This window comes from Cervus canadensis, chromosome 9, assembly GCF_019320065.1.
Source record: "Cervus canadensis isolate Bull #8, Minnesota chromosome 9, ASM1932006v1, whole genome shotgun sequence".
Classification (NCBI taxonomy): domain Eukaryota; kingdom Metazoa; phylum Chordata; class Mammalia; order Artiodactyla; family Cervidae; genus Cervus; species Cervus canadensis.
The window spans coordinates 77,926,619-77,935,753 of record NC_057394.1 but is presented as its reverse complement, the minus strand read 5'-3'; the positions used below and the strand labels follow the sequence as shown (position 1 = coordinate 77,935,753).

General features: G+C 47.3%; 1 non-coding gene and 1 pseudogene across 1 annotated transcript; one reads left to right on the top strand and one right to left on the bottom strand.

Moving 5' to 3' along the window:
- The first annotated feature begins 6 nt into the window (after positions 1 to 6).
- On the top strand, positions 7 to 1,610 carry LOC122447115 (annotated as a pseudogene).
- Positions 1,611 to 8,143: 6,533 nt separating this feature from the next.
- On the bottom strand, positions 8,144 to 8,217 carry TRNAN-GUU. Its single transcript has one exon. It is a non-coding gene; the product is annotated as a tRNA-Asn (tRNA).
- Positions 8,218 to 9,135: the final 918 nt, after the last annotated feature.

Genomic DNA, 9,135 nt, shown 5'->3' with positions numbered 1-9,135 from the left:
CAATTACTGAACCACTGCTCCTGGTGGGAATACAGTTAGGTTCCTGTGAACCTCTGCTCACAACATCTTCATCATTTGATCAACAAATGATGTTTTTTGTGTCTTTCTGTTTAAAGATACCTTATGTAATAGATATTATTGCTTCACTAACGTTGAACACAGGGCCAGCAGTGCTATAGCTCATGCCTGAATGGAGCTTGTCCCACACACATATTTTCCTCCATAAGGCACATCACAACTTCTTTGAGCTTGGGAACAGGAGATAGGACTTGAGCACCACACTTCAGGGCTCTTTTAAACCACAAAATAACCAACAAAAAGCACAAAAAATGTCCATAAGACATTAAGTCCATGCCAGCAGTCCTTGAAGTCTGGTCCTATCCAAGATGTCCATGAGCATGTTCAGTTCACACCAAGAGATCTGTACCACACATCGAGGACCTTGTGGCACAGACCAGATGTTCTGCAAAATCTGTTCAGATTTTTCAATGCTGTGTACACATCCACAAATGACCACAAAAGCACTGCAGGTATTGATTTTTAGGGTTACAAATTTTATCAAGTAGGCAAATTCACAAATACAGACTAATAATTGATTAATGTCAGTACTAAATGCTATGAAGAAAACTGAGATGAGTGATGAGAGGATTATTTTTAGACCAGGTGGACTTGGAGGGGGGTGACATTTGAGCAGGTCCTTAAGTGAAGTTAGGGAATTGACCATGTGACTGAACGAAGGGCGTTATCCAGAAAGAACAAAAGCCCTGAGGCGTGAGGGTGCTTAGCATGGTTGAGAACTGGGAAGAGGCCAGTGTGAACAGAGTGAGCAAGGGAAGGAAAATTAGAACATCGGGTTAAAGAGGTTGGCAGAAACCAGATCACGAATGGTCCCCGAGACTAACAGGAAGCCACCAGAAGTTTCCAGACAAGGGAATGGCACAATCTAGTCGAGGTTTTTAAAGATCACTGACTACAGTTGTCAGAATGGAAGTGCTAGTTTGCACTGTCTCAGTTCAGACAGCTGTGGAGGTGATAAATAGCTGGACCACTGTTGCATTTCAGAGGCGGAACCAACAGGTGGAGTTGATGGTTAACTGGGAGGTAGAAAGAGGATGCAAAGCGGGAGCTCAGATTTCATTGCCTGAACACATGGGTGGTTCTGTCTGCTGAGATGGGACGGACTCGGGAAGGAAAACCTTTTAAGGAAAGAATTTATTCAATTTTGGATGCATTCCCTTTCCTGGGTTATCAGAAGATAGGGTCTTCTAGCTGGGAAGGCAAAACATCTGTGATCGTGGGAACTATAATCATTGATGTGCATGTCCAGGAAGTGCCAAAACTGAAGGCGTGTGCTCTGCGAGTGAGCAGCTGCACCTGGAGTCGTATCCTCAAGGCCAGGGAGCAAGATCCTCACCTTCAACCGGCTGGCCCTGGACTCCGCTAAGGGCTATGGCACTGTCCTCCTCCCTGGTCCTCTCAAGGGCGGAGAGAGGTGTACAGGCATTTCGGCAAGGCACCAGGAACCCTGCATAGCCACACCAAACCCTTTGTACACGTCAAGGGCTGGAAGTTGGAGCGCAGCAGAGGCCAACCGTGGCTATAAGAACTAACCCCTGACTCTACTTTGTTATTAAAAAGATCTTGGATGCTAAAAAAAAAAAAGGGATGCGTTAAGTGTAAGATTCCTATTAGACTTCCAAGTGGGGAGAATAGGAAAGTGGATCTACAGCACTGGGGCTCGAGAGAGGACCGCTGGAGATACCCATCTAGGAATGATGAGTGCACGGATCCTATTTGATGCCATGATGTAGTGCCTGCCTGCTAAGCCGCTTCAGTCAAGTCCGACTCTGCAACCCTATGGACTGCAGCCCGCCAGGCTCCTCTGTCCATGGGATTCTCCAGGCAAGAACACTGGAGTGGGTTGCCATGCCTTCCTCCAGGGAACCAACCCAGGGACTGAACCCGCATCTCTTCTGTCTGCTGCATTGGCAGGCAGGTTCTTTACCACCAGCACCACCTGGAGGGTAGGGTCATTTAGGGAGTTAAAACAGCTCCAGGGAAAGAAGAGGGGCATTTAAGAGGACAACCAGATGAGTGGTGTCCTGAAAATCAAGGGAGGAACTGTCAAAGGAAGGCTGCTGACTTGCCAGGTGCTGCTGAGCAGTAGAGAAACATAAAGACCAAGACCTGACATTGGCCTTGGTACCGGGGACGCCCTTGGTAACTTAGCCAGGACAGTTCAGTGCAGCTGTGAGGACAAGAGTGAATGGGTTCAAACGAGAAGGGGCGGTGAGAAAGGGCAGATACACATGCCATTCTTTTGAACCACTTGCTTGATACCCGGTGGGGAAATGCAAGGTCAAGGTTTTTCATGTTTTTAAAGTGGGAGATGTTATCACATGTTTAAGTGAGAGCCCGAGTGCTCCAGAAAGACAAATGGATGTTGTAAATGAGAGAAGGGACAATTGCAGGAGCAGATTTCTCTGGGATGAGATCCAAGATCGGAAGAGGGTGTGACCCTAAGAGCTAGAAGAGTTTATCCATTTTATTACCAGAGAAAACAAAGTATATAGGTACTGTCATCAGAAGATTTGAAGATTCGGGGATGAGGAAGGTCTTGTGACTCTTTTCTCGAGGAGACAGTAAATGCTGCGGGCCTGAGGGGAGAAAGAGTTGAAGATGGAAAAAGATTTGAGTCTCCGGTGCTAAATGAACAGGCCCATGCAGTAGGCTCGCTAGGCAGCGCTCAGAACCCTCCAGAAGTCTACGGTTGTAAACTCTACTGAGACCAGCTAACATGGTTGTTTATTTTTCTTCAACTGTGTGTGGGGCTCGGGTGCAGGACTGAGAGAGTAGATGGGAAGTTAAAGAGTTAGCTGAAGTTAGAGGCTTTGTCAGACAAACTGGACACAGAAGAGAAAGGAGTTCAGGTTTTAGGCAAGAACATGATTATAGTAAAGGATAAGGAGGGAGGGTTAGGAAGGACATGGGATAAGGGATGGTCATTCAAAAAGTGGTGGCAAACCTCCATGGACTGGAGGTGGGTTCAGAGAATGCCGGAGTGGGACTCATGGACGAAGTAAGCTGGTTAGAAAGTGGTGTGCTTGAACCCGAGCTTTCAGACACCGCGCACTGATCTGTGATGACAGGGTCTGAAGGATGACAAGGGAGGTACAAGGCCAAGGCTGGGTGAGGAGCTGAGGAAAAGTGAGGAGACACAGGAACCAGGAGGCCAGGATGGTGTGTGGATAGTCTGTGTAGCTGGGAGAGGCATCTAAATGGTAGACTGTCTTTCTGGCCCCCTTTTTGCTTTTTGCCTCCAGGAGATCCTCACCCCCCTTTCTCCCATCCATGTTCCCTCAAGAAGCACAAAAGAGACACAGGTGGCTGACAGGTACACCAAGACATTTCTGAGTAAAGCAGACCCACAAAAGGCACTTATTATTATATAAATAACTTCTTCACAACAGCCAAGTGCCAAAGTGACAAGGAATCTGGTATTGGAGAAGTTTAATCAGGAGATTAAATGTAACCAAGAAGCAAGAGGTCATTGGGAGAAAAGAGGTTCCTATGAAATACTTCAAATCTCAAAATGAAAATCATTTTCTGTTTAGTTACTGCAGGCACTTAATAACTGGGTCAAGCACCCTTCTTGCCAGTTTTCTCTTTATTATAACCTTCCCACTGGGTTTGGAAGCAGAGACGATCTACATATGCTGAGAAGTTCAAGTGTGTCTACAGCTCACCTGATATTTAAAGCTCCCCCAAGGTCCAAGGCGACGTAAGCCAGGCCTATTCAGAAGGATGGCAAAATGTTTGAATTGTAATCTGGAGTCCCTTGGATACAGACCTTGTCGTTACCATAAAGCATCTCTGTGGATGGTCATTAATAGAAAAATTCTATCTTTAAAACTTTAATTCTATATTGAGTTCTTATCCATTGCAGATTGTCACCTCTGTAGTAGTATTATAGTGAATTCCAATGATCAGGTCGGCCTATATATGCTAGTACAAGTGAATATATTAGATAATTAAATACAAACTATCATTACACTCAACATGTGCATATAATAATCTATGCTCTACTTTTTCAGCTTATTACTAAGGCAGTTGAGGATCTCCTTAAAGTGTGTATTTGATTTACTTGTTTCGGAATAACTAGTTTGAGTCATCTTTGACAGACAATAGTTTTTGGTTTGTTTTTACTACCAAAAAAAAAAAGGTTCAATTTCTACAGTAAATATGACAGTTTGTTGGGAGTCATTAAAGTAACTCCCAAGGAAAGAAATGTAAATTGGTATCTGGTGATGGTGTAAATTCCTACAGAAGGGACCCTGAAAGCGTCAGTATATTAAAGCCCTTCACAGAGTACATCCAGTGGTTCCAGAGTGTTAACAATAAAACAAGCATGCTCAGTCATGTCCAACTCTTTGTGACCCTATGGACTGTAGGTAGCCCACCAGGCTCCTCTGTCCATGGAATTTCCCCAGCAAGAATACTGGAGTGGGTCACCATGCCCTCCTCCAAGGGATCTTCCTGACCCTGGGATCAAACCCGCATCTCCTGTGTTGGCAGGCAGATTCTTTACCCCTGAGCCATCTGGGAAGCCCCAACAATAAAACATTAAGTGTTAAAACCTCAAGGCAGCTCTTTTTGTCTCAAGTCCTTTATTACTAATTTTACAAATGTACTTAAATTTCTCAGCAAGGAAAAAATAAAGGAGCTGACTTCGCTTTGTGACTTGTCAATACTATTAGACTCTTCTAATTCTTTGTGTTACCTTAAAATCTTCAGTTTAGTAACTTTTCCATACCTAAACATTTTGGATTTGACAGGCTTTATGACTTTTATCAGTAATTAGAATACAAATTGAATAAAATACAAAACAGGGCCAAGAACCTGCTCCAGAGGCTCTGTGACTCCTTTGGACGCTGTAAACAAAAATTTCTCAGTGAATGTGTACATTCTGGGGAGAAGAACTTTAGCTTCCCATTCAGATTTTCACAGGGCTCTGTGAAACCCCAAGTGGTCTGCTGGAAAGGATCTTAAATAAATGAAAGTGAAAGTCGCCTTTGACTCTTTGTGACCCCATGAACTATACAGACCATGGAATTCTCCAGGCGAGAATACTGGAGCAGGTAGCCTTTCCCTGGGACCTTCCCAACCCAGAGATCAAACCGAGGTCTCCCGCATTGCAGGTGGACTCTTTACCAGCTGAGCCAACAGGGAAGCCCATCTTAAATAAATGAAGTTTAACTTAAAATGAAGTTAAACTTTAAAAGAAAAAATGACTGTTTCTGAGACTAGGTTCTCAATGAACCCCATAGTTGAGAACTGACCACAGGTTAGATAAGCTAAAAATATGGACAATTTATAATTTTTTGAATTTCAAGATTTCTTTAAGAATCCTCCAAAGGCCCACATCAAGCAAAGGCATCACCATTTTTCTGGGTCCCCCAGGCTTTAATTCTAAAGGAAATCAACTTTGAATATTCATTGGAAGGACTGATGCTGAAGCTGAAGCTCCAATACTTTGGCCACCTGATGCAAAGAGCCGACTCACTGGAAAAGACCTTGATGCTGGGAAAGATTGAAGGCAGGAGGAGAAGGGGACGACAGAGGATGAGATGGTTGAATGGCATCACCAACTCAATGGACATGAGTCTGAGCAAACTCCAGGAGATAGTGAAGGACAGGGAAGCCTGGTGTGCTGCAGTCCATGGGGTCACAAAAAGTCAAACATGACTTAGGGTCTGAACACAACAAGCTTTAAATGTGGGCTTCACCCTCACACTTCCCTTCTGTTTCAGTCCCGAAGTCTCAACCAGTCTTCCCTTGAATTCATCCATGCCCTCTTTCCTTTACTCACCTTAGCCCAGAGCCTCACTGCTTCTCCTTTGAAATATAATTGCATCTCAACTGTCCTCTGATCTCTTATTTCTTATTGATGCTGTTGTCAGCCTGACCACCAAAAATAGATTTCCTTCTGTCCTCAAACAGAAACCTTTAATAGTGACTCCTTTACAAAGTCAAGCCCAGCCTCTTCCCTCAGTTTTCAGGGCCCTTTCGCAAGCTAAGAACATTTTCACTGCACCCTAAGTACACATAGCCTACCCACAACCCCAGCCACCCCCTCATCTTGTCCTGAAATCTCCCCAGCCTAAAATGTCCCTCCCCTGCCTTGTGCCCTGTCCAGATCTTGCAGGGTCATTTCAAGTCCTCCATGAAGACAGTTCAGCCCATCTAAGTTGACTTCTTTCTTCAGGACCAGGGGACATTTTTCTGTGTTCCTCATGCTGACTCTTGTTCATATGCATTTTTATGTGACTGTCAGCCTGTGTGAACCACGTACGCCGGAAGGCAGGGATGGCTCTGGTCCTGAGTATGTGCCATGGGACAGGCCTGTGCTAGGTGAGTAAGCAGCGTTGACGAAGGTGTGGTTCCTACTCTAAAGAGATCATGGTCCCGTTCAGGGGACAAGTAACTCCCTGGTTGCAGGGTGCTATGATGAATCGTGGAGGACAGGCATCTATATCAGATGGAGGCAGTGTCAGGGGAGGCTTCTCCAGCAGATGTGACCCAGGTAAGCAGAGATGGAGGGCACGCTGGGCAGATGGACAGACATCTGGTCAGGAAGAGGGGTGTAAGGCAGACTGGGCCATTCGAAGAACTCCTGGTAAGTGCTTATAACCTCTAAAAGGTTTCATGCGGAAACAGGGTGAAGGAAATCCTCTGGATCCTAAAATGATCATTAATATAGTCTCTTCCTTTGAGAAGCTTAGAGCCTAGTGTAAATATACTCAGCTTCAAAGTGGAAGGACCTGTCACTTCAGTTAACAGCAAGTATTACAGCTTCTTCATCTTAAAATGTGAGACTCAATTTGAACAGTCTGTAAATGATCTTATGACATAATTCCACCTCCACCCCCCATTCTCTGGTTTCCACTGTAAGCTATCCTGAAGTGTAGGTGGAAAGTCTGGAATTTCCAGGAACTTCAGAAAGGCTCCTACCTAAGAACATTTGGGTGTGGGGGTAGGGGCCGGGGAGCGGGGGGACGGGCTACTGTTATTCTGCCTGGAATTCCACCAAAAGTGCAATGTTGTGTTTTCTTCCTGAGGGCTCCTAACAAGGCAGTAGAGGATATTTTATCATCAACAGTAACTTGATAGATAGTTGTCAGCCAGCATTTGCCAAAGCATTCCCTAAGGGACACCCTAGTGAGATAGTTTAATGATTCCTTCTTCTGGGTCTCTAAAGTCTATTCATGGTAGGTACATCCCAGAGAAAAAGCACCTACCTACTGAACACCAGGTGACCTCAATCTTGGCAGGAATGAATTACAGCCTCATGTTATCATATTGTCATGTGGTTTTCTATCTTTATAGAAAATCGTATGTATACAGTGATATAATGTCAATTATTTCTCAATAAAATCAGGAAAAAAGAGGAAATCGTGCGTGAATTGTCTGCTTGAAAAATATTTGTGTCTTCTGTGCGATGAGTTGAAAACACGTCGTTTGAGATTTTTTAACAGGAACCTCTACCCGTTCTAATTTCTGGAAAAATTCTGTTGGGAGTCTAAACAAAGTGAACAGTTAAGGCCTTTGCCTAGATTGAAGTGCTGGGTCCAAAAGCTAGATAGTACACAGCTTAATTCAGCCCACAGTGGCTTGGGATGAATTGTGCCTCCACAGTCTCGAGATGTCTCCTCTTGCCTGTTTGCATCTGCACGACTCCTCCAATCTTTCTGGCTGCACATAAGGCAAAATTGCATTAACCACATTGGCTTTCTGGTGGTATCAGGTTTTCCTAGAGAAACCAATGGTTATTTATTCATTCACCTGCCAATGAGCAATTGCGTGTTGGGGTTTGTTTTTGCCATTGCAGTGTCTGCTGTTGATGAACAAGGTCGGGCAGGTCTCCTGGACCATGGGTGCACATTTCCCCCACATACTCGTTTGAACTAGAATGAGCAAACCACGCCGCAGCAGCGTCGCTCTCAGATTCACCGGCACCGAACACCATTAACTGGACGTTGTCTTCCTCTGTCCTAGAAGCGTCGCAGTATCGTACTATTGCTCCATTAAAAAATCTCCCGGTTGCCGTTTTAAAATGAATTTTCCCGTAGAGGAAAAACACTGCCGTCCCTGGGTGGGCTCGAACCACCAACCTTTCGGTTAACAGCCGAACGCGCTAACCGATTGCGCCACAGAGACCCAGCTACTGGGGCTGCGCTGCGGTGTGTACAGATTTCCGCGGCCGCAGCGGCTCCCTGGCTGCCCCGGGCGTCGCCGCGCGGGCACCTCGGAGAAGCGCGCTGAGGAGGCGGCGGGAGGAGCCGGGCGACAGGCGGACGTTCGGGCGGAGCCGCAGGGGCTCCTAGAGGGCAGGGCGCCGCCCGCGGACCCCGCCTCCCGCAGCCGGCCCCGCCCTCTCGCGGGCCGGCCCCGCCCTCCCGCGGGCCGGCCCCGCCCCGGCAGCTCGGGGGTCGGCCACGCCCCCTTCCCTCTCCCTGTGCCCGCGGGAAGGGGGCGGCCGCGCGCGGTAGCCGTGACCGCGACCCCGGCAACAGGGCACCCGGCCGCAGGGGCTGGACCGGGTGAGGTCGCCCGTGCTCCCTCGCCGGAGCTGTGAGAGGACCATGGAGGGCCGTGCGGACCCCGGGAATTGGGGGGTCACATCCCTCAGCCCCACCCCTAACTTTAGTGTCGTGGTTCTCAGCCTTGGCGTGCTTGTGTCACGGCCCCTCTCCCTCTTCACGGGACATTTTGCCCCCAATCACCTCCATCCCCCCCCCCACCCCCAAATTATGACACCACAGATCCGCGGTGTGAATTTGCCATATGCACTTCTGTGCTTGGTGCATGGAAAGAAGATTTTTCCACCTGCAAGAAGCACTGTTTGCCCCCTTTGGGTTGCGGGGGAGGCTAGGGCCCGCGCTGAGAATGCATGGTTTGGGGGACATCCGAACGGCCTTTATGGACGGAGTGGCAATTCGGATACGCCCCGATGCTTGAAGTGGTCACTGCAGGCTCCCGGCTGTCCCTGACTTCTACTCTGAGGCCTTGGAAGGCCACCCGCCACCTCCGCTCCCAGATCCACGGAGGAGGGGAGTGGGGGCCTTAGTTTGGTGC